Source organism: Stegostoma tigrinum, chromosome X (genome assembly GCF_030684315.1).
Source record: "Stegostoma tigrinum isolate sSteTig4 chromosome X, sSteTig4.hap1, whole genome shotgun sequence".
Lineage (NCBI taxonomy): Eukaryota > Metazoa > Chordata > Chondrichthyes > Orectolobiformes > Stegostomatidae > Stegostoma > Stegostoma tigrinum.
The window spans coordinates 17274005-17300242 of NC_081404.1; positions in this window are offsets into that span (position 1 = coordinate 17274005).

Sequence of the window (26238 nt, forward strand, 5' to 3'; positions counted from 1 at the left end):
CCCCTCCCTATCTCCGTCACCCCCTCCAGCCCCCTACACCCCCTCCCTATCTCCGTCGCCCCCTACACCCCCTGCCTATCTCCGTCACCCCCTCCAGCCCCCTACATCCCCTCCCTATCTCCGTCACCCCCTCCAGCCCCCACAACACTCCAAGGTCCCTGAGCCTCTGGAATTACAGCTTTTGGAACTTGCCGGATCTCCGGTGGCCCCGCCTCTGGGTGCCTTTGCCTCCCACAATCTGTGTCCCTCGCTCTGGAATATTCACCTTACCCCTCTCTGCCTCTCCCTCTTCCTTTAAAATCCTCCTTGTATATGTTGGCGTCAGGCCTTTGTCTGTCGCTGAGGGGGCCCCACTACATCAAACGTTCTAGGAACTGCTGTGAGTGAGCACAGTGAAGGTGGACCGAGGTGAAACATTTGAAGCAGAAGGAAACAATAATTTCCAGAGGCTTTCCACGCCAGGAGAATGTTATGCAGCTTTGATTGTGCTGCTGTGAAGGCAAAGCTCCCTTTGGTTCTAACTGCTTTCATACACAGTGTGCCTCACTGTCACCCTGGGAGTGGCAGCCATGTTTAGCCACTTCCTGCCGCCTCCAGAAGACCTATGGGAGCAGAAGTAGGCCATTCAGGCCACTTGAGACTACTCCACCGTTCAATAAGACCATGGCTGATCACGATATCAATAGCAGAGCAACGCCAAGCTGTGTATCCATGAGTTCCAAAGAATCATAGAATCCCTACTGTATAGAAACAGGCCATTCAGCCCAACAAGTCCAAAGAGCATCCCACCCAGATACATTATCCTACCCGATTTCCCATCTCTAACCTACCCTAACCTGCACATCCCTGGGCACTATGGGACAATTTCCCATGGCCAACCCACCCTAACCCGCACATCCCTGGGCACTATGGGACAATTTCCCATGGCCAATCCCACCCTAACCCGCACATCCCTGGGAACCATGGGGCAATTTAGTACAGCCAATCCACCCTAACCTGCACATCCCTGGGCACTATGGGGCAATTTAGCACAGCCAATCCACCCTAACCTGCACATCCCTGGGTACAATGGGGAAATTTAGCACGGCCAATCCACCCTAACCTGCACATCCCTGGACACTATGGGTAATTTAGCACAGCCAATCCACCCTAACCTGCACATCCCTGGGTACAATGGGGAAATTTAGCACGGCCAATCCACCCTAACCTGCACATCCCTGGACACTATGGGTAATTTAGCACAGCCAACCCACCCTAACCTGCACATCTCTGGACACTATGGGTAATTTAGCACAGCCAACCCACCTTAACCTGCACATCTCTGGGCACTATGGGTAATTTAGCACGGCCAATCCACCCTAACTTGCTCATCTTGTGTCTGCAGTGAGAACTTGTCAGGGTTGTGAAATTACGCTGGTTTTACACACAACGCCTCGTTTTCCTAGCAGAGCTGACAGCTAGACAACGCCCTGTTCAGTGAATTATGCCTCAGATAGTGGAGAGCACTCATACCGAAGAGAATTCCACTATACCGTGCATGCCTTACAAAGATCCACCAGCACTGTCCATGACACTTTGAACAAGTCAGAACTGCTGTTCTGCCAAATTCCTCACTGTCCCGATGATGTGACGTGACCTCTTCCCATCCCTAAGCTGGCAGCCAAGATGCCACCTTCTCTCCTTGCCTACAGCCTCTGTTTCTCTGGATCTAAGGGCTCTCACAGGCAGCACTACATGAGAAGCTTCTCATGATGCCCGTAGGAAAAGCTACTAAAACATGGAGATGATGGTGCTGGTTCGCATTGCAGTTCCACATTGCGGTCTACGAGACAAATTGGACCAGTGCTGTCATCCGGGAGATCTTTCTTATTTTCTCTGCACTCTGATGTTGGCTTTAAGTGAAGAAGCCATGGTGAACAGGCAAGACCAATTAAAAAACTTGCATTTATGTGGCACCGACATGTCAAAGAATTTTACAGCCTGTGCTGTGCATTTAAAAAGTTATTTTGTCCTTGTTTGTTTTTAGAAGAGAGGTTTTAAGACAGATGCACAGACCAGTCTACCTGGAATGCCAGTAAAGTAAACAGCTTGTGAGGTCTTGGTTTCTTTTTTAAAAGGTTGGAACAATAGAAGCAGCCTGGCTGAGTGTGGCCAGCTCTCACAGACCAGGATTTCTCTTTTTTTTTGAGGTTTAGTTTTAAGCAGTTGCTGTTGTTGCAATCTCAACAGGGCAGAAGCTGGTAGAGGTTTGAAGATGCAGAAGTTATTTTTTTCCCCTCTCTTGGTTATGGTTTGAAGCTAGGGTTTCTTTCTGCTGCTGGGTGACCTGTGAGACAAAATCTGTTTTTCTGAGTTTGCCTTTTTGCCAAGGGCAGTGTTTATGGGATGTCACTGTATGGGAACAGTTCATTCATAACAGCTGCTGCATCTATTATTCTGTTAAGTGTTCCAACAGAGTTAAATTATTCTAAATTCCTCTTTCTTTTGTTTTGCAATTTAACTGTAGTGTTTAAATAAATTATGTTTTGCTTAGCAGTGAGTAGTTTGACCAATTGAATTGCATCTGGAACACGGGACTTTATATTTGACTTCACTAATAAAAACGTTAGGATCTAGACTACCTTCATAAAATATTTTGAAGGGGTCTGGCCTGGTCCATAATGTTGCCAATTATGTTCTTCTTAGTGTGGCTGTTCTAACAACTCATCTTTAACCCATTATCACCAGGGCAGCTTCCAAAGAACTTTGATGTGGACAGCGCAGAAAATTGCTGGACCCGACCTCCCTTCACTATGGCTGAACACAGATCTGGAAACTGTCAAGGATTTGGGGACTACGTAGTCAGGAATGGAATGAGTTTGAATGTACGCACACACCTGAGTCTTGCTGAATGCCAGAACTAGTCAAGCCAAGCAGCATTTCAAGTAAGCAGCTCACCCACACCTTCGCTTGGGCAGTCAGTACCGGTACCCACCTCCTGTGAATGAACTAAACAAGAGAATGCCAGCTGAAAGTGCCCAAACCACCCTCCATACACATGCATAAAATGAACACGTGCAATACTCCCTGCCGGTGACATCACGGTGACATCGTTCACCCATCTTCTTTGTGCTTACTTGAGTGTTGCCATGTTTGTTACTGGCAGGGTGTTTCGCAAAGCGTGCGTGTGCAGAACCATCCACATGTGCAATGTGAATCCTTCGGGGGATGTCAGGAGTCACATCCTTAAAAACAAACTTGTTCTAGTACAGCTATAACACTGGTATCTACCCGACAATGTGGAAAATTGCCCAGGTGTGTCCTGTACATAAAAAGCAGGACAAATCCAACCCGGCCAATTACCGCCCCATTGTTCTGCTCTCGATCATCAGTAAAGTGATGGAAGGTGTCAGTAACAGCGCTGCCAAGCAGCACCTGCTCAGCAATAACCTGCTCAGTGACACCCAGTTTGGGTTCTGCCAGGGCCACTCAGCTCCTGATCTCATGACAACCTTGTCTCAAACATGGACAAAAGAGCTGAATTCCAGAGGTGAGGTGAGAGTCACAGCCCTCGATATCAAGGCTGCAATCGACCGAGTGTGTAATCAAGGAGCCCGAGCAAAACTGGAATCAGTGGGTATCAGGAGCAAACTCTCTGGTGGCTGGAGACATACCTGACACATAGGAAGATGGTCGTGGTTGTGGGAGGTCAGTTATCTCAGCTCCAGGACATCTCTGCAGCAGTTCCTCAGGGTAGTGTCCTCGGCCCAACCATCTTCAGCTGCTTCATCAATAACCTTCCACCCACCATAAGGTCAGAGGTGGGGATGTTCACCGATAACTGGACAGTATCGCATTCCAAATTCGATTCAGACAATGAAATTGTTGGTGCCCATTCACAGCAATCCTAGAAAATATCCAGGTTTGAGCTGACGATTGAAAATTTACATTCACACCACACAAGTGCTAGGCAATGGCCTTCTCCAACAGGACAGAATCTAATCACCTTTCCTTAACTTCTAACTATTACTGCATCTCTCACCATCAACATCAATTGACCAGCTGTGTAAATACCGAGACTACGGGTCAGAGGCTAGGAATTCTGTGGTTGGTAAATCACACCCTGTGCTCAGTGACGGTTCGACAGTCTGCATGGCACAGGCCAGGAGTGTGATGGAATACTCTCCACTTCACCTGGCAAATCGAAAACAGGCCGACATCCGGGGCAAGGCAACCCGTTTGACTGAGGCCTCAGCACCCATTTTCAACATGCACCGCGTCTGCCACTGGTGCTGAGTGGTAGCAGTGTGTACCGAATACAAAGTTGCCCTGCACCAACTCCTTTGACAACACCTTCTAAACCCCACGGCCACTCCCGTCCAGAAGGACAAGGGCAGCAGATACATGGGAACACCACCCCCCTGCAACTTCCCCTCCGAACCACTCACCGTCCTGACTCCGAAATATACCGCCAGTGTCGCCGGTTCAAAATCCTGGAACTGCGCCCCCACCCCCCACCCCAAACCTTCTCCCCTCTGCTTTGAGGGTCAGTTATCACTTGGTTGGTAGCACGCCGAGCTCCAAATCACAAGATCCAGCTTCAAAGGTTTGGTTCAAGGTCTAGGTTTGGGGGAGGTAATGGCCTAGTGGTATTATCACTGGACTGTTAATCCAGAGACCCACACATGTTCTGAGGATCTGGGTTCAAATCCCATCACGGCAGATGGTGGAATTTGGATTCAATGGTAATTAAGAATCTAACGATGACCGTGAATCCATTGTTGATTGTTGGGGATAAACCCATCTGGTTCACTAATGTCCTTTAGAGAAGGAACCTGCCATCCTTACCTGGTCTGGCCTACATGTGACTCCAGACCCACAGCAATGTTGTTCACTCCTAATTGCCCTCTAGCTAATTAGGGATGGGGAATAAATGCTGGCCTGATGCCCTCATCCCGTTAATGAATAAACAAATCCCACTTGAGTACCAAAACCAACTGAGGCCATATTTCAGAGATAGTAAGAACTGCCAGTGCTGGAGTCAGATACAACACAGTGTGGGGCTGGATGAACACAGCAGGCCAGGCAGCATCAGAGGAGGAGGAAAGCTGACGTTTCGGGTTGGGACCCTTCTTCAGCTTTCCTGTTGCTATGACGCTGCCTGGTCTGTTGTATTCCTCCAGCTCCACACTGTGTTGTATCTGAGGACATATTTGTTGGTTTAGACAGATGGTGACGATGGCATCGCACTGTTTCAAAGAGAAGTGGGGGAGTTATCCGTGATGTTCAATATGAATCCCTCATTTGAGATCACAAACCAGCAGCTTACCTGGTCATTCCGACATTGCTGTTTGTGGGATCTTGCTGTGCACAGATTGACCACATCGCAGTGGGGACTGTACTTCAAAAGTACCTCATGAGCTGTAAAGCTGCCTGAGACATTAAACGCAATATTAACATGCAAGTTTTTTTTTCTTTTCCAAACATGATTGTGGGTCTCCCTGCAATGCATGATCTGCCATGATTCCGGATGGCAGCTCACCACCGCCCCCTCATGGAGCAATGAGGGACAGGCGATAAATGTTGATGCCCACATCCCTTGAATGGATTTCTGATGGCTTTCAGGAGTCGGGCATTCCCTCAGCACTGACTGGGATTCCTCCAGATTATATCTCAGCTCCACTTTTTCATTCATAGCCATTCACAAATGGAAGAAAATAAGCTCATCAGAGATAGAGATAATGGGAACTGCAGATGCTGGAGAATCCAAGATACAAAGTGTGAAGCTGGATGAACACAGCAGGCCAAGCAGCATCTCAGGAGCACAAAAGCTGACGTTTCGGGCCTAGACCCTTCATCAGAGAGGGGGATGGGGAGAGGGTCCTGGAATAAATAGGGAGAGAGGGGGAGGCAGACCGAAGATGAGGAGAAAAGAAGACAGGTGGAGAGGAGAGTATAGGTGGGGAGGTAGGGAGGGGATAGGTCAGTCCAGGGAAGACGGACAGGTCAAGGAGGTGGGATGAGGTTAGTAGGTAGATGGGGGTGCGGCTTGGGGTGGGAGGAAGGGATGGGTGAGAGGAAGAACAGGTTAGGGAGGCGGAGACAGGTTGGACTGGTTTTGGGATGCAGTGGGTGGAGGGGAAGGGCTGGGCTGGTTGTGTGGTGCAGTGGGGGGAGGGGACGAACTGGGCTGGTTTAGGGATGCAGTGGGGGAAGGGGAGATTTTGAAACTGGTGAAGTCCACATTGATACCATTGGGCTGCAGGGTTCCCAAGCGGAATATGAGTTGCTGTTCGTGCAACCTTCGGGTGGCATCCGAAGGTTGCAGGAACAGCAACTCATATTCCGCCTGGGAACCCTGCAGCCTAATGGTATCAATGTGGACTTCACCAGTTTCAAAATCTCCCCTTCCCCAACTGCATCCCTAAACCAGCCCAGTTCGTCCCCTCCCCCCACTGCACCACACAACCAGCCCAGCCCTTCCCCTCCACCCACTGCATCCCAAAACCAGTCCAACCTGTCTCCGCCTCCCTAACCTGTTCTTCCTCTCACCCATCCCTTCCTCCCACCCCAAGCCGCACCCCCATCTACCTACTAACCTCATCCCACCTCCTTGACCTGTCCGTCTTCCCTGGACTGACCTATCCCCTCCCTACCTCCCCACCTATACTCTCCTCTCCACCTATCTTCTTTTCTCCCCATCTTCGTTCCACCTCCCCCTCTCTCCCTATTTATTCCAGAACCCTCACCCCATCCCCCTCTCTGATGAAGGGTCTAGGCCCGAAACGTCAACTTTTGTGCTCCTGAGATGCTGCTTGGCCTGCTGTGTTCATTCAGCCTCACACTTTGTTGTTCTGATCAGAGATAGAGGCTGGAATAGGCCCTTTGGCCTCCTAATCTGCTCTGCCATTCGATTGATCTAACTGTGGCCTTTCCTGTTCTTCCCCCATAATCCTTGGCAATCAAAATCTGCCTAACGCCACCTCAAATATATTCAGCGGCCACAGACCTTCTGAGAGAAGCAATTCCTCCTCATCTCTGTCTTAAACAGGGGACCTCTAATTTTTCAACTTTTCCCTCTCAATTTCAAGACTATCCCCCAGCACACCCCCAATCCCCATGAGAGGGAACATCCCCTGAGCATCTACACTGTCAAGCCCTCTCGGAATCTATAATGTGTCAGATAAGTTCACCTCTCATCCTCCTAAACTCCAGTGGGTACAGGCCCAAACCCCTCAAACTCTCCCCATGAGCCAAGCTTCTTCATCCCAGGAATCTTGTGATCTTGGATTACTGTGTGTTTAGTTCATGTTGAGCATAGTGCCCCATTTTATTGAATGCAACCTTATTATCATTTTCCTTCCTTTAATCATGAAGTCCAGCTGCTAAAATGGAGCTGTATTGTGTTTGGCTTCAGACACACCAGGTCAGGAAAAGGGGATTGAAAAATGAAGTGAGTAGGTCATGCTGTCATAAGAGACAGCAAGGTGCAGAGCTGGATGAACACAGCAGGCCAAGCAGCATCAGAAGAGCAGGAAAGCTGATGTTTCGGGCCTAGACCCTTCTTCAGAACAAACGCCAACTTTCCTGCTCCTCTGATGCTGCTTGGCCTGCTGTGTTCATCCAGCTCTACCCCTTGCTATCTCAGATTCTCCAGCATCGGCAGTTCCCACTATCTCTGGAACAGGAGGTTTGTAGTTCCACAGGCAACAGGCCCAACAAAGGTAAATGTTGACGTACCTTTGTGGTCAATGGTCGAGCAGAAACGTGCTTTTGGGTCCTATTTAAGAAAATAATCTCGGTCAAAATCCCTCTCACTGGCTCCCCACAAGTGAAAATCACCCCATTTACTCACTTTGTGCCCACAGTCAGAATGGGCAACTGGGTAGAGTATAGTAGTAGCCTCTACCTTAAAGAGAGGTGGTTGTCAAGGGGTTTTGCTGTCCATTCTGAGTGACCTTTACCCTTACTGTTGGAAGGATGCTAACACAAGTGCGGTTATATTCCTTATTATTATTCCTTATCTAAATCCATCAATTCTTGAAATGTTTTAGTTCTTTGTGCCTCAGGATTAGGCTCCTAATAACCTAAATAGCTGCCGATCCACAGATCCATTTTCTGAAGAAGGGTCTAGGCCCGAAATGTCAGCTTTCCTGCTCCTCTGGCGCTGCTTGGCCTGCTGTGTTCATGCAGCTCTACACCTTGTTATCTCAGATTCTCCAGCATCGGCAGTTCCTACTATTTCTAAGCTCAAGCTGTCAGCTGGGACTCATCGGAATCGCTCTTGCCCCTGAATCCAAGGGTTCTGGGTCAAGCCCACAGTCCAGAAGCTACGGCTGACAGTCCCAGTGCAATCCGGGGTGGGGGGGAAATGTCTCTACGTCAGGGGCACCCCTTTATCGGGTGAGAAATTAAAACGAGCCCATGTCTCTCAGCCAAGAGGTCTCATGGCACCATTTTGAAGAAGCGCATGTGAACTCTCCACAGTGTTCACGGTCCAATATCTATCCCTCAGCCGAGATCCAACCCCACTATAATAGATGATCTGGTCATTATCACATTGCTGCTCGTGGGAGCTCGCGGCGTGTCAATTGGCCGCGGTGTTTCCTGCATCACAATACTGACTACATTTCAAACCTGCCTCAATGGCCTGGCAATTGCACAGATCATGAACGGTGCTATGGAAATTCAAGTCTTCCATAGGACCATAAAACATAGCAGCAGAAGTAGGCCATTCAGGCCACTGAGTCTGCTCTGCTATTCAATGAGATCGTGGTTGTTCTGATAATCCTCAACTCCACTTTCCTGCCTTTTCCTCATTAGCCTTGATTCCCTTCCTGATAAACTCTTGCTTCCAAAGCTACCCAAGACCATTGATTTCTGCTTGGTACTCCACTCTTTTGCACTCACTTCCTTCCCCTACTTCTTGCAGCTTCTTCAAAGCTGTCATTATCGTGTCAGCTTCAGTGTCCCATTTGACCCTGACCTGAGAGTTAATCAGCGCATTCTTGGCTCACCACCCCCTTCCACTGTTACAGCATTGTTTTGCTGTTAAAATGCTTTTGTCATCTCCAAACCTTGTTCCTCTGGTGATTTTGGGGCCGGCCTCCAGAATTCCATGTCTCACAAGTTCCAACAGCTCCAAATTCCACCGCCCACATGCTGTCCGCACTCTTCTGTTGCCAATCCCAACTCTGTGTCAATTTCCAAATTTTTCCTCTCCCCGACAGGTCCACTCCCTGAAATTGCACAGGATTGTCACCGCAGCTAAAACATTATTATCCTCTCTACCTCCTATTAGCCTCATCTCGTGGCCATCTCTTCTTCACTTTGGCTTCACTCGTTTTTTAGCCCTAGTGCTCAGCACCCTCTCTCCCTATTCTCCCCATCCCCCTTTTCTGATGAAGGGTCTAGGCCCGAAACTCCTGAGATGCTGCTTGGCCTGCTGTGTTCATCCAGCTCCACACTTTGTTATCTTGGGCTCTCCAGCATCTGCAGTTCCCATTATCTCTGGTCATAAAAACCCATCTGGTTCACTAATGTCCTTTAGGGAAGGAATTCTGCCATTTTTACCTGGTCTGGCCTACATGTGACTCCAGACCCACAGCAATGTGGTCTTAAATAGGCAATTAGGGAAGAGCAATAAATGTTGGAATACCCAATGACACACAGAATCCATGAAAGAATAATTATCAATCCCAATCTTTAAGTAAATCACTACTTAACCTTTTGCATTCCAGGGTGTAGAGCTCTCCTTTATGTGATGTCACCTTGGAGTTTCAATCTCATTCTAATTAACTTGCACTCCATTTTTCCTAACAGTATTGAGTGTGTGTAACAAGGCTGAGGGGAGATTTGATTGAGGTGTGTCAAATTATAAGGGGCCTTGACAGAGGGAGAGGAAGGTGGGGGAAGCTCAACGGTTAGCACTGCAGCCTCACAACACCAAGGACTTGGGTTCAATTCCAGCCTCAGGCAACTGTCTGTGTGGAGTTTGCACATTTTCCCCGTGTCTGCGTGGGTTTCCTCCCACAGTCCAAAGATGTGCAGGTTAGGCGTATTGGCCATGGGAGATACAGGCATGGGCTAGGGTTTGGGTCTGTGTGGGATGCTCCACAGAGGGTCAGCATGGGCTGAATGGCCTGCTCCCACACTGTAAGGATTCTAGGACTTAGTTCCCTTAGCTGAGAGGGGACATAGATTGAAGGTAACTGGTGAAGGGATTAGTTGAGACAGTTTTTTTCACCCTGAGACTAGTGGGACATTCCAGGGGAAGCTTTGTTTGCTGTCATTAACCTGCCATGGGGGGTTGGAGTGTTAATTCCACTGTCTGCCAAAATAAGGAAACGATAACGTTTTGTGAGCCAAATACAGCGGCCAAGATTTTGTTTCTACTCAAGTGCTCGATATAGTCAGATGTTTCAACAGTGACGCCCGAGGCCATAACGAGTGAGGGGTCTCCCACGGTCTGTGGCACTCCCTCGTGTTTCAATGCCAGAGTTTAAAAAAGAATCATAGCAATGGTCCGCTTCAGATTGATCAGTAAACCGAGGACACTATCCACCAGAGGGTGCAGATGCATGGAGTAGATCTAATGACACAATTCTGAGAGAGAATACTTCTGATATCACGGTCAATATTGGTCAAATAAGACCCTCAAGAACAAATGCTGTGTTATTACATCACATTGCTACTTATGATGGCCAGAACCCCACCTCAGGTTGTCCAACGCTGAGGTTTAAGAGCAAAATAAAGACAGAGAACACTGGAGACCCTCAGGAGGGCTGGCAGCATCCGTGTAGAGAGAAAAACAGAGCTAACGTTTCGAGTGTAGTACAACTTGTGCCCAGAATTCATCACGATTCAAGTTACCACAGTAGTTTGCTTTGATTTGAGGTTTCAGGGCCATTCACTGTGATAAAGTGGCTGGATCAGATCCTGCACAGGTTACAGGGCGTTCTACAGAACGATTTAAAAGTGTGATCCGTGGAGAAGGCCGTTGGGGAAGGGTGCTGGAACTTCGACGTGTTTTTAATCAGAATTATTACAGGGCAGGTGCAGGCCATTTGGCCCATTCATGCCTGCACAATTAAAAGCAGCTGTCTGTTTCTGCGAAGCCTACTCATTCCCCTACATTGGGGAAGAGTTTGTATGACTGATTTTTTTATGTGTTTGAATCTCATGGGAGCAATTCTGATCTAACCCATGTGCCAGGAGAGGGAGCAAGAGAGACATTTTACATCCCACTCGATTGTACTCACCAAGCCAATGAGAAAGTAAAGCCCACTGTGGGGAGTGGGGGTTAGGGGAGGAAGAGGCTATAAGTGAGACCCTGACCCATACTATTCCTACAGTTGGATTTAAATTGCTCCCATCCGTACAGTGAGTTTATTAAACTTTAAATATCATGCATAAATATTGTCTAATCAACCTATTCAAAGACTTGAAGACACCTCTCTGGTGCAGGTGGGACTCAAACACAGCTCTCCTGGTCCAGAGGTAGGGACATTACCACCATGCCATAATCATCTGAGATGAATATTATACATTTCGGCCCAAACATCTTCAACTGCTTCATCATTGGCCTTATAAGGTCAGAAGTGGGGATGTTCACCGATGATTGCACAATGTTCAGCTCCATTCGTGACTCCTCAGATACTGAAGCAGTCCATGTTCAAATATAACAAGATCTGGGCAATACCCAGTGTTTGGCTGATGAGCGGCAGCTTTCCTGCTCCTCTGATGCTGTCTGACCTGCTGTGCTCCTCCAGCTCGACACTGCCAATGGAAATTGTTTCTCTTTAGCTCACCTGTCTTTTCCTGTTAATATCCCATATCCCGATCCAATTAGCCTTTAACCGTCTAAATTGTAGAGAAAACAGGCCTAATTTGTCTAAACTGTCCATCAACTTCACCCCTGAAGTCCAGGTATCAGTTTTGTAAACCGATATTGTACTCTCTCCAAGGCCAGTATATCCTTCCTAAGGTGTGATGCCCAGATCCGCTCTCAGTACAAATAGGGTCGAACCAGGGTTTTGTATAACTGCAGCATAACCTCTGCATCCTTGTAGTCCAGTCCTATCGATATAAAGGCCAACAATCCCTTAGCTTTCTTGATTATTCCCTGTAATAGTTTGTGACATTTTAAAGATCTGTGCACCCAAACTGCCAAGTCCCTTTGGACCCCCACTGCATTTAACTCCAGACCATTGAGGAGGATTCCCCACTTGATTGTGTTGTAATATAAAGCATTACATTTGACGTGTGATATGTTGATGAGACTGTATACGTTATTATAACAACTGAGGCAGTGTCACATAATCTTGCTGTTTCTCGAACAAAGTGAATATTTTCCTCGGCTCAGCAGACCCTGACATTTTTTTTTAGGAGCACCATGCAACGCAGAATGTTATAATCGAAATCCCGTCCACTGCCGTCAACATCCACATGCTCCACCACTCAAGCTCAGGAGCGGCAGTGCGTACCATCGACAGGAACGCACCGCACCAACTCATCGAGATTTCTCTGGATCAAGAAGGCAGCTCCGCCATCACCTTCTCAGTCAGGGATGAGGCGATGAATGCCAGCGGCACCCACTTCCCAGGAGAGAATGTTAAAAAAAAGGTAGCACTATTTCTCAGAGCTTATCAAGCCACTTTTGACAACCCCAGGACATCCCAAACCAATTTACAGCCAATCCACTTGATTTCGAATGGAGTCAAGTTGCCTCTGTTAAACACCCTGGGACATATTTAGATGGTCAAGGTGCTATATAAAGGCAAACTGCTCTTGTTGTTGAATGCAATGGCCAAGTGGTTTGTGGTGTTATCTGTCTCCCTCTAGTGTTAGCATTGCTCTATAACATGTCAATCGGCAGAATTTGGTGCAGAGCTGGATGAACACAGCAGGCCAAGCAGCATCAGAGGAGCAGGAAAGCTGACGTTTCGGGCCTAGACCCTTCTTCAGAAAAGTTTCTGAATTCTGAAGAAGGGCCCTGACCCGAAGTGTCAGCTTTCCTGCTCCTCTGATGCTGCTTGGCCTGTTGTGCTCACCCAACTCTACCCCTTGTTATCTCAGATTCTGCGGCATCTGCAATTCCTATTATCTCTCAATTGGCAGAATTTGTTCTTTACACCCTCACTTTGAAAGGTAACTCAGACGGTAATTGAAAATGAAGAATATTAAAGGGTACAAGGGGAGGTCAAGAGAGTGGATGTGACCATGCAGAGAAAAACACAAGCTTTAATGAGTTTTGTGGCCTTTTATATGTGTTGATACTCTATTCAATGTAAGGACTATTCATTATTCTTTGCAATCTATACTTTTCTGGAAGAGCCTTCCGTTCTGAATGCCGGTTCTTCAGCACAAGAGAAGACACCTTGGCAGAATCAAGCCTGAAAAAGACCCAGCAACGTCTCAGCTGGAAACTCCAAAAAAACAGATGAGGCATTTCCTTGGTGTGATCCAGCGCATAATTTCCACCAGCCATCAGAACAGATTGTAAATCTATGATTTGATTTGGCATTGGTTTTACTATCACACATACTCAAGTACAGGAGTACGGTGAAAAATGTATAATGTTGCCATACAAGATGACATCTAATGTACAAGTGCCTAGGTACAGAATCTTAACAACTAGGGACAAAGAAAGAACAAAGTTAAAAATTAAACATTTCAGTAATTATAGTCCAATGTAAAACATGCAAAATAAAGTGAAAGGTTACACATTATAAACCATCTGAGGTTTTAGTAGAAAATAAGGAAATAAAGCTGGAAGTTCAAATGTTACAGTCTTTCTGAAGTGCGTAGCCACGGTGGGGCCACACTTGGAGGAATCACCTCAAGGCCAGAAGCCCACACTGAGGACACACTGGGCTGACAGACCGCCATTTACCGCCGAAAGACTGCTACGCAGGGCCACCGAGAGACCGCAGTCTGGGCCACTGAGAGACCGCAGTCTGGGCCACTGAGAGACCGCCATTTACCACTGAAAGACCGCTACGCAGGGCCACTGAGAGACCGCAGTCTGGGCCACTGAGAGACCGCAGTCTGGGCCACTGAGAGATCGCCATTTAACACTGAAAGACTGCTACGCAGGGCCACCGAGAGACCGCAGTCTGGGCCACTGAGAGACCGCCATTTACCACCGAAAGACTGCTACGCAGGGCCACTGAGAGACCACAGTCGGAGCCACTGAGAGACCGCAGTCTGGGCCACTGAGAGATCGCCATTTACCACCGAAAGACTGCTACGCAGGGCCACCGAGAGACCGCAGTCTGGGCCACTGAGAGACCGCAGTCTGGGCCACTGAGAGACCGCCATGTACCACCGAAAGACTGCGACGCAGGGCCACTGAGAGACCACAGTCGGAGCCACTGAGAGACCGTAGTCTGGGCCACTGAGAGACCGCCATTTACCACCGAAAGACTACTACGCAGGGCCACTGAGAGACCGCAGTCTGGGCCACTGAGAGACCGCCATTTACCACCGAAAGACTGCTACGCAGGGCCACTGAGAGACCACAGTCTGGGCCACTGAGAGACCGCCATTTACCACCGAAAGACTGCTACGCTGGGCCATTGAGAGACCACAGCCTGGGTCACTGAGAGACCGCCATTTACCACCGAAAGACTGCTACGCAGGGCCACTGAGAGACCACAGTCTGGGCCACTGAGAGACCGCCATTTACCACCGAAAGAATGCTACGCAGGGCCATTGAGAGACCACAGTCTGGGCCACTGAGAGACCGCCATTTACCGCCGAAAGACCGCTGCACAGGGCCACCGAGAGACCGCAGTCTGGGCCACTGAGAGACCGCAGTCTGGGCCACTGAGAGACCGCCATTTACCACCGAAAGACTGCTACGCAGGGCCACCGAGAGACCACAGTCTGGGCCACAGAGAGACCGCAGTCTGGGCCACTGAGAGACCGCCATTTACTACCAAAAGACTGCTACACAGGGCCACTGAGAGACCACAGTCGGAGCCACTGAGAGACCGCAGTCTGGGCCACTGAGAGACCGCCATTTACCACTGAAAGACTACTACGCAGGGCCACCGAGAGACCGCAGTCTGGGCCACTGATAGACCGCCATTTACCACCGAAAGACTGCTACGCAGGGCCATTGTGAGACCACAGTCTGGGCCCTGAGACACCGCCATTTACCACCAAAAGACTGCCACACAGGGCCACTGAGAGACCACAGTCGGAGCCACTGAGAGACCGCAGTCTGGGCCACTGAGAGACCGCCATTTACCACTGAAAGACCGCTACGCAGGGCCACCGAGAGACCGCAGTCTGGGCCACTGAGAGACCGCCATTTACCACCGAAAGACTGCTACGCAGGGCCACCGAGAGACCGCAGTCTGGGCCACTGATAGACCGCCATTTACCACTGAAAGACCGCTACGCAGGGCCACTGAGAGACCGCAGTCTGGGCCCTGAGGGATCGCCATTTACCACCGAAACACTGCAACACAGGGCCACCGAGAGACCACAGTCTGGGCCACTGAGAGATCGCCATTTACCACCGAAAGACTGCTACGCAGGGCCACTGAGAGACCACAGTCGGAGCCACTGAGAGACCGCAGTCTGGGCCACTGAGAGATCGCCATTTACCACCGAAAGACTGCTACGCAGGGCCACCGAGAGACCACAGTCGGAGCCACTGAGAGACCGCAGTCTGGGCCACTGAGAGATCGCCATTTACCACCGAAAGACCGCTACGCAGGGCCACCGAGAGACCGCAGTCTGGGCCACTGAGAGACCGCAGTCTGGGCCACTGAGAGACCGCCATGTACCACCGAAAGACTGCGACGCAGGGCCACTGAGAGACCACAGTCGGAGCCACTGAGAGACCGTAGTCTGGGCCACTGAGAGACCGCCATTTACCACCGAAAGACTACTACGCAGGGCCACTGAGAGACCGCAGTCTGGGCCACTGAGAGACCGCCATTTACCACCGAAAGACTGCTACGCAGGTCCACTGAGAGACCACAGTCTGGGCCACTGAGAGACCGCCATTTACCACCGAAAGACTGCTACGCAGGGCCACTGAGAGACCACAGCCTGGGCCACTGAGAGACCGCCATTTACCACCGAAAGACTGCTACGCAGGGCCATTGAGAGACTACAGTCTGGGCCACTGAGAGACCGCCATGTACCACCGAAAGACTGCTACGCAGGGCCACTGAGAGACCGCAGTCTGGGCCACTGATAGACCGCCATTTACCACCGAAAGACCGCTACGCAGGGCCACCAAGAGAACGCAGTCTGGGCCACTGAGAGACAGCAGTCTGGGCCACTGAGAGACCGCCATTTACCACCGAAAGACTGCTACGCAGGGCCATTGAGAGACCACAGTCTGGGCCACTGAGAGACCGCAGTCTGGGCCATTGAGAGACCGCCATTTACCACCGAAAGACTGCTACGCAGGGCCATTGAGAGAGCACAGCCTGGGCCACTGAGAGACCGCAGTCTGGGCCACTGAGAGAACTCCATTTACCACCGAAAGACTGCTACGCAGGGCCACCGAGAGACCACAGTCTGGGCCACTGAGAGACCGCCATTTACCACCGAAAGACTGCTACGCAGGGCCACTGAGAGATCGCCATTTACCGCGGAAAGACCGCTACGCAGGGCCACCGAGAGACCACAGTCTGGGCCACTGAGAGACCGCCATTTACCACCGAAAAACTGCTACGCAGGGCCACTGAGAGACCGCAGTCTGGGCCACTGAGAGACCGCCATGTACCGCCGAAACACTGCTACGCAGGGCCACTGAGAGACCGCAGTCTGGGCCACTGAGAGACCACAGTCTGGGCCACTGAGAGACCGCCATTTACCACCGAAAGAGCGCTACGCAGGGCCATTGAGCGACCACAGTCTGGGCCACTGAGAGACCGCAGTCTGGGCCGCTGAGAGACCGCCATGTACCGCCGAAACACTGCTACGCAGGGCCACTGAGAGACCGCAGTCTGGGCCACTGAGAGACCACAGTCTGGGCCACAGAGAGAACACAGTCTGGGCCACTGAGAGACCGCAGTCTGGGCCACTGAGAGACCTCCATTTACCACCGAAAGACTGCTACGCAGGGCCACCGAGAGACCACAGTCTGGGCCACCGAGAGACCACAGTCTGGGCCACTGATAGACCGCCATTTACCACTGAAAGTCCGCTACGCAGGGCCACCGAGAGACCGCAGTCTGGGCCACTGATAGACCGCCATTTACCACCGAAAGACTGCTACGCAGGGCCATTGTGAGACCACAGTCTGGGCCCTGAGAGACCGCCATTTACCACCAAAAGACTGCTACACAGGGTCACCGAGAGACCACAGTCGGAGCCACTGAGAGACCGCAGTCTGGGCCACTGAGAGACCGCCATTTACCACCGAAAGACTGCTACGCAGGGCCACTGAGAGACCACAGCCTGGGCCACTGAGAGACCGCCATTTACCACCGAAAGACTGCTACGCAGGGCCATTGAGAGACTACAGTCTGGGCCACTGAGAGACCGCCATGTACCACCGAAAGACTGCTACGCAGGGCCACTGAGAGACCGCAGTCTGGGCCACTGATAGACCGCCATTTACCACCGAAAGACCGCTACGCAGGGCCACCAAGAGAACGCAGTCTGGGCCACTGAGAGACAGCAGTCTGGGCCACTGAGAGACCGCCATTTACCACCGAAAGACTGCTACGCAGGGCCATTGAGAGACCACAGTCTGGGCCACTGAGAGACCGCAGTCTGGGCCATTGAGAGACCGCCATTTACCACCGAAAGACTGCTACGCAGGGCCATTGAGAGAGCACAGCCTGGGCCACTGAGAGACCGCAGTCTGGGCCACTGAGAGAACTCCATTTACCACCGAAAGACTGCTACGCAGGGCCACCGAGAGACCACAGTCTGGGCCACTGAGAGACCGCCATTTACCACCGAAAGACTGCTACGCAGGGCCACTGAGAGATCGCCATTTACCGCGGAAAGACCGCTACGCAGGGCCACCGAGAGACCACAGTCTGGGCCACTGAGAGACCGCCATTTACCACCGAAAAACTGCTACGCAGGGCCACTGAGAGACCGCAGTCTGGGCCACTGAGAGACCGCCATGTACCGCCGAAACACTGCTACGCAGGGCCACTGAGAGACCGCAGTCTGGGCCACTGAGAGACCACAGTCTGGGCCACTGAGAGACCGCCATTTACCACCGAAAGAGCGCTACGCAGGGCCATTGAGCGACCACAGTCTGGGCCACTGAGAGACCGCAGTCTGGGCCGCTGAGAGACCGCCATGTACCGCCGAAACACTGCTACGCAGGGCCACTGAGAGACCGCAGTCTGGGCCACTGAGAGACCACAGTCTGGGCCACAGAGAGAACACAGTCTGGGCCACTGAGAGACCGCAGTCTGGGCCACTGAGAGACCTCCATTTACCACCGAAAGACTGCTACGCAGGGCCACCGAGAGACCACAGTCTGGGCCACCGAGAGACCACAGTCTGGGCCACTGATAGACCGCCATTTACCACTGAAAGTCCGCTACGCAGGGCCACCGAGAGACCGCAGTCTGGGCCACTGATAGACCGCCATTTACCACCGAAAGACTGCTACGCAGGGCCATTGTGAGACCACAGTCTGGGCCCTGAGAGACCGCCATTTACCACCAAAAGACTGCTACACAGGGTCACCGAGAGACCACAGTCGGAGCCACTGAGAGACCGCAGTCTGGGCCACTGAGAGACCGCCATTTACCACCGAAAGACTGCTACGCAGGGCCACTGAGAGACCGCAGTCTGGGCCACTGAGAGATCGCCATTTACCGCTGAAAGACTGCTACGCAGGGCCACTGAGAGACCACATTCGGAGCCACTGAGAGACCGCAGTCTGGGCCACTGATAGACCGCCATTTACCACTGAAAGACCGCTACGCAGGGCCACCGAGAGACCGCAGTCTGGGCCACTGATAGACCGCCATTTACCACCGAAAGACTGCTACGCAGGGCCATTGTGAGACCACAGTCTGGGCCCTGAGAGACCGCCATTTACCACCAAAAGACTGCTACACAGGGTCACCGAGAGACCACAGTCGGAGCCACTGAGAGACCGCAGTCTGGGCCACTGAGAGACCGCCATTTACCACCGAAAGACTGCTACGCAGGGCCACTGAGAGACCGCAGTCTGGGCCACTGAGAGACCGCCATTTACCGCTGAAAGACTGCTACGCAGGGCCACTGAGAGACCACATTCGGAGCCACTGAGAGACCGCAGTCTGGGCCACTGATAGACCGCCATTTACCACCAAAAGACTGCTACGCAGGGCCACTGAGAAATTGCCATTTACCGCCGAAAGACCGCTGCACAGGGCCACCGAGAGACCACAGTCTGGGCCACTGAGAGACCGCAGACTGGGCCACTGATAGACCGCAGTCTGGGCCACTGAGAGACCGCCATTTACCACCGAAAGACTGCTACGCAGGGCCACCGAGAGACCACAGTCTGGGCCACTGAGAGACCGCAGTCTGTGCCACTGAGAGACCGCCATTTACCACCAAAAGACTGCTACACAGGGCCACTGAGAGACCACAGTCGGAGCCACTGAGAGACCGCAGTCTGGGCCACTGAGAGACCGCTATTTACCACCGAAAGACTGCGACGCAGGGCCACCGAGAGACCGCAGTCTGGGCCCTGAGAGATCGCCATTTACCACCGAAAGACTGCTACGCAGGGCCACTGAGAGACCACAGTCTGGGCCACTGAGAGACCGCCATTTACCACCAAAAGACTGCTACGCAGGGCCACTGAGAGACCGCAGTCTGGGCCACTGAGAGACCGCCATTTACCACCGAAAGACTGCTACGCAGGGCCACTGAGAGACCACAGTCTGGGCCACTGAGAGACCGCCATTTACCACCGAAAGACTGCTCCGCAGGGCCATTGAGAGACCACAGTCTGGGCCACTGAGAGACCGCCATTTACCACCGAAAGACTGCTACGCAGGGCCACTGAGAAATTGCCATTTACCGCCGAAAGACCGCTACACAGGGCCACCGAGAGACCGCAGTCTGGGCCACTGAGAGACCGCCATTTACCACCGAAAGACTGCTACGCAGGGCCACCGAGAGACCACAGTCTGGGCCACTGAGAGACCGCAGTCTGGGCCACTGAGAGACCGCCATTTACCACCAAAAGACTGCTACACTGGGCCACTGAGAGACCACAGTCGGAGCCACTGAGAGACCGCAGTCTGGGCCACTGAGAGACCGCCATTTACCACCGAAAGACTACTACGCAGGCCCACTGAGAGACCGCAGTCTGGGCCACTGAGAGACCGCCATTTACCATCGAAAGACTGCTACGCAGGGCCATTGTGAGACCACAGTCTGGGCCCTGAGAGACCGCCATTTACCACCAAAAGACTGCTACACAGAGCCACTGAGAGACCACAGTCGGAGCCACTGAGAGACTGCAGTCTGGGCCACTGAGAGACCGCCATATACCACCGAAAGACTGCTACGCAGGGCCATTGAGAGACCACAGTCTGGGCCACTGAGAGACCACAGTCTGGGCCACTGAGAGATCGCCATTTACCACCATAAGACTGCTACGCAGGGCCACTGAGAGACCGCAGTCTGGGCCACTGAGAGACCGCCATTTACCACCGAAAGACTGCTACGCAGGGCCACTGAGAGACCACAGTCTGGGCCACTGAGAGACCGCCATTTACCACCGAAAGACTGCTACGCAGGTCCACCGAGAGAACAGAGTCTGGGCCACTGAGAGACCACAGTCTGGGCCACTGAGAGACCGCCATTTACCACCGAAAGACTGCGACGCAGGGCCACTGAGAGACCACAGTCGGAGCCACTGAGAGACCGCAGTCTGGGTCACTGAGAGACCGCCATTTACCACCGAAAGACTGCTACGCAGGGCCACTGAGAGACCACAGTCTGGGCCACTGAGAGACCGCCATTTACCACCGAAAGACTGCTACGCAGGGCCATTGAGAGACCACAGCCTGGGCCACTGAGAGACCGCCATTTACCACCGAAAGACTGCTACGCAGGGCCACTGAGAGACCACAGTCTGGGCCACTGAGAGACCGCCATTTACCACCGAAAGACTGCTACGCAGGGCCATAAGGAGACCACAGTCTGGGCCACTGAGAGACCGCCATGTACCACCGAAAGACTGCTACGCAGGGCCACTGAGAGACCGCAGTCTGGGCCACTGATAGACCGCCATTTACCACCGAAAGACCGCTACGCAGGGCCACCAAGAGAACGCAGTCTGTGCCACTGAGAGACAGCAGTCTGGGCCACTGAGAGACCGCCATTTACCACCGAAAGACTGCTACGCAGGGCCGTTGAGAGAGCACAGTCTGGGCCACTGAGAGACCGCAGTCTGGGCCACTGAGAGACCGCCATTTACCACCGAAAGACTGCTACGCAGGGCCATTGAGAGAGCACAGTCTGGGCCACTGAGAGACCGCAGTCTGGGCCACTGAGAGAACTCCATTTACCACCGAAAGACTGCTACGCAGGGCCACCGAGAGACCACAGTCTGGGCCACTGAGAGACCGCCATTTACCACCGAAAGACTGCTACGCAGGGCCACTGAGAGATCGCCATTTACCGCGGAAAGACCGCTACGCAGGGCCACCGAGAGACCACAGTCTGGGCCACTGAGAGACCGCCATTTACCACCGAAAAACTGCTTCGCAGGGCCACTGAGAGACCACAGTCTGGGCCACTGAGAGACCGCCATGTACCTCCGAAACACTGCTACGCAGGGCCACTGAGGGACCGCAGTCTGGGCCACTGAGAGACCACAGTCTGGGCCACTGAGAGACCGCCATTTACCACCGAAAGACCGCTACGCAGGGCCATTGAGAGACCACAGCCTGGGCCACAGAGAGAACACAGTCTGGGCCACTGAGAGACCGCAGTCTGGGCCACTGAGAGACCTCCATTTACCACCGAAAGACTGCTACGCAGGGCCACCGAGAGACCACAGTCTGGGCCACCGAGAGACCACAGTCTGGGCCACTGATAGACCGCCATTTACCACTGAAAGACCGCTACGCAGGGCCACCGAGAGACCGTAGTCTGGGCCACTGATAGACCGCCATTTACCACCGAAAGACTGCTACGCAGGGCCATTGTGAGACCACAGTCTGGGCCCTGAGAGACCGCCATTTACCACCAAAAGACTGCTACACAGGGTCACCGAGAGACCACAGTCGGAGCCACTGAGAGACCGCAGTCTGGGCCACTGAGAGACCGCCATTTACCACCGAAAGACTGCTACGCAGGGCCACTGAGAGACCGCAGTCTGGGCCACTGAGAGACCGCCATTTACCGCTGAAAGACTGCTACGCAGGGCCACTGAGAGACCACATTCGGAGCCACTGAGAGACCGCAGTCTGGGCCACTGATAGACCGCCATTTACCACTGAAAGACCGCTACGCAGGGCCACCGAGAGACCGCAGTCTGGGCCACTGAGAGACCGCCATTTACCACCGAAAGACTGCTACACAGGGCCACTGAGAGACCACAGTCTGGGCTACTCAGAGACCGCCATTTAGCACTGAAAGACCGCTACGCAGGGCCACCGAGAGACCGCAGTCTGGGCCACTGAGAGACCGCCATTTACCACCGAAAGACTGCTACGCAGGGCCACTGAGAGACCACAGTCTGGGCCACTGAGAGACCGCCATTTACCACCGAAAGACTGCTACGCAGGGCCATTGAGAGACCACAGTCTGGGCCACTGAGAGACCGCCATTTACCACCGAAAGACTGCTACGCAGGGCCACTGAGAAATTGCCATTTACCGCCGAAAGACCGCTACACAGGGCCACCGAGAGACCGCAGACTGGGCCACTGAGAGACCGCAGTCTGGGCCACTGAGAGACCGCCATTTACCACCGAAAGACTGCTACGCAGGGCCACCGAGAGACCACAGTCTGGGCCACTGAGAGACCGCAGTCTGGGCCACTGAGAGACCGCCATTTACCACCAAAAGACTGCTACGCAGGGCCATTGTGAGACCACAGTCTGGGCCCTGAGACACCGCCATTTACCACCAAAAGACTGCCACACAGGGCCACTGAGAGACCACAGTCGGAGCCACTGAGAGACCGCAGTCTGGGCCACTGAGAGACCGCCATTTACCACTGAAAGACCGCTACGCAGGGCCACCGAGAGACCGCAGTCTGGGCCACTGAGAGACCGCCATTTACCACCGAAAGACTGCTACGCAGGGCCACCGAGAGACCGCAGTCTGGGCCACTGACAGACCGCCATTTACCACTGAAAGACCGCTACGCAGGGCCACTGAGAGACCGCAGTCTGGGCCCTGAGAGATCGCCATTTACCACCGAAACACTGCAACACAGGGCCACCGAGAGACCACAGTCTGGGCCACTGAGAGATCGCCATTTACCACCGAAAGACTGCTACGCAGGGCCACTGAGAGACCACAGTCGGAGCCACTGAGAGACCGCAGTCTGGGCCACTGAGAGATCGCCATTTACCACCGAAAGACTGCTACGCAGGGCCACCGAGAGACCACAGTCGGAGCCACTGAGAGACCGCAGTCTGGGCCACTGAGAGATCGCCATTTACCACCGAAAGACCGCTACGCAGGGCCACCGAGAGACCGCAGTCTGGGCCACTGAGAGACCGCAGTCTGGGCCACTGAGAGACCGCCATGTACCACCGAAAGACTGCGACGCAGGGCCACTGAGAGACCACAGTCGGAGCCACTGAGAGACCGTAGTCTGGGCCACTGAGAGACCGCCATTTACCACCGAAAGACTACTACGCAGGGCCACTGAGAGACTGCAGTCTGGGCCACTGAGAGACCGCCATTTACCACCGAAAGACTGCTACGCAGGGCCACTGAGAGACCACAGTCTGGGCCACTGAGAGACCGCCATTTACCACCGAAAGACTGCTACGCAGGGCCACTGAGAGACCACAGCCTGGGCCTCTGAGAGACCGCCATTTACCACCGAAAGACTGCTACGCAGGGCCATTGAGAGACCACAGTCTGGGCCACTGAGAGACCGCCATGTACCACCGAAAGACTGCTACACAGGGCCACTGAGAGACCGCAGTCTGGGCCACTGATAGACCGCCATGTACCACCGAAAGACTGCTACGCAGGGCCACCAAGAGAACGCAGTCTGGGCCACTGAGAGACAGCAGTCTGGGCCACTGAGAGACCGCCATTTACCACCGAAAGACTGCTACGCAGGGCCATTGAGAGACCACAGTCTGGGCCACTGAGAGACCGCAGTCTGGGCCATTGAGAGACCGCCATTTACCACCGAAAGACTGCTACGCAGGGCCATTGAGAGAGCACAGCCTGGGCCACTGAGAGACCGCAGTCTGGGCCACTGAGAGAACTCCATTTACCACCGAAAGACTGCTACGCAGGGCCACCGAGAGACCACAGTCTGGGCCACTGAGAGACCGCCATTTACCACCGAAAGACTGCTACGCAGGGCCACTGAGAGATCGCCATTTACCGCGGAAAGACCGCTACGCAGGGCCACCGAGAGACCACAGTCTGGGCCACTGAGAGACCGCCATTTACCACCGAAAAACTGCTACGCAGGGCCACTGAGAGACCGCAGTCTGGGCCACTGAGAGACCGCCATGTACCGCCGAAACACTGCTACGCAGGGCCACTGAGAGACCGCAGTCTGGGCCACTGAGAGACCACAGTCTGGGCCACTGAGAGACCGCCATTTACCACCGAAAGAGCGCTACGCAGGGCCATTGAGCGACCACAGTCTGGGCCACTGAGAGACCGCAGTCTGGGCCACTGAGAGACCGCCATGTACCGCCGAAACACTGCTACGCAGGGCCACTGAGAGACCGCAGTCTGGGCCACTGAGAGACCACAGTCTGGGCCACTGAGAGACCGCCATTTACCACCGAAAGAGCGCTACGCAGGGCCATTGAGCGACCACAGTCTGGGCCACAGAGAGAACACAGTCTGGGCCACTGAGAGACCGCAGTCTGGGCCACTGAGAGACCTCCATTTACCACCGAAAGACTGCTACGCAGGGCCACCGAGAGACCACAGTCTGGGCCACCGAGAGACCACAGTCTGGGCCACTGATAGACCGCCATTTACCACTGAAAGTCCGCTACGCAGGGCCACCGAGAGACCACAGTCTGGGCCACTGAGAGACAGCAGTCTGGGCCACTGAGAGACCGCCATTTACCACCGAAAGACTGCTACGCAGGGCCGTTGAGAGAGCACAGTCTGGGCCACTGAGAGACCGCAGTCTGGGCCACTGAGAGACCTCCATTTACCACCGAAAGACTGCTACGCAGGGCCACCGAGAGACCACAGTCTGGGCCACCGAGAGACCACAGTCTGGGCCACTGATAGACCGCCATTTACCACTGAAAGACCGCTACGCAGGGCCACCGAGAGACCGTAGTCTGGGCCACTGATAGACCGCCATTTACCACCGAAAGACTGCTACGCAGGGCCATTGTGAGACCACAGTCTGGGCCCTGAGAGACCGCCATTTACCACCAAAAGACTGCTACACAGGGTCACCGAGAGACCACAGTCGGAGCCACTGAGAGACCGCAGTCTGGGCCACTGAGAGACCGCCATTTACCACCGAAAGACTGCTACGCAGGGCCACTGAGAGACCGCAGTCTGGGCCACTGAGAGACCGCCATTTACCGCTGAAAGACTGCTACGCAGGGCCACTGAGAGACCACATTCGGAGCCACTGAGAGACCGCAGTCTGGGCCACTGATAGACCGCCATTTACCACTGAAAGACCGCTACGCAGGGCCACCGAGAGACCGCAGTCTGGGCCACTGAGAGACCGCCATTTACCACCGAAAGACTGCTACACAGGGCCACTGAGAGACCACAGTCTGGGCCACTCAGAGACCGCCATTTAGCACTGAAAGACCGCTACGCAGGGCCACCGAGAGACCGCAGTCTGGGCCACTGAGAGACCGCCATTTACCACCGAAAGACTGCTACGCAGGGCCACTGAGAGACCACAGTCTGGGCCACTGAGAGACCGCCATTTACCACCGAAAGACTGCTACGCAGGGCCATTGAGAGACCACAGTCTGGGCCACTGAGAGACCGCCATTTACCACCGAAAGACTGCTACGCAGGGCCACTGAGAAATTGCCATTTACCGCCGAAAGACCGCTACACAGGGCCACCGAGAGACCGCAGACTGGGCCACTGAGAGACCGCAGTCTGG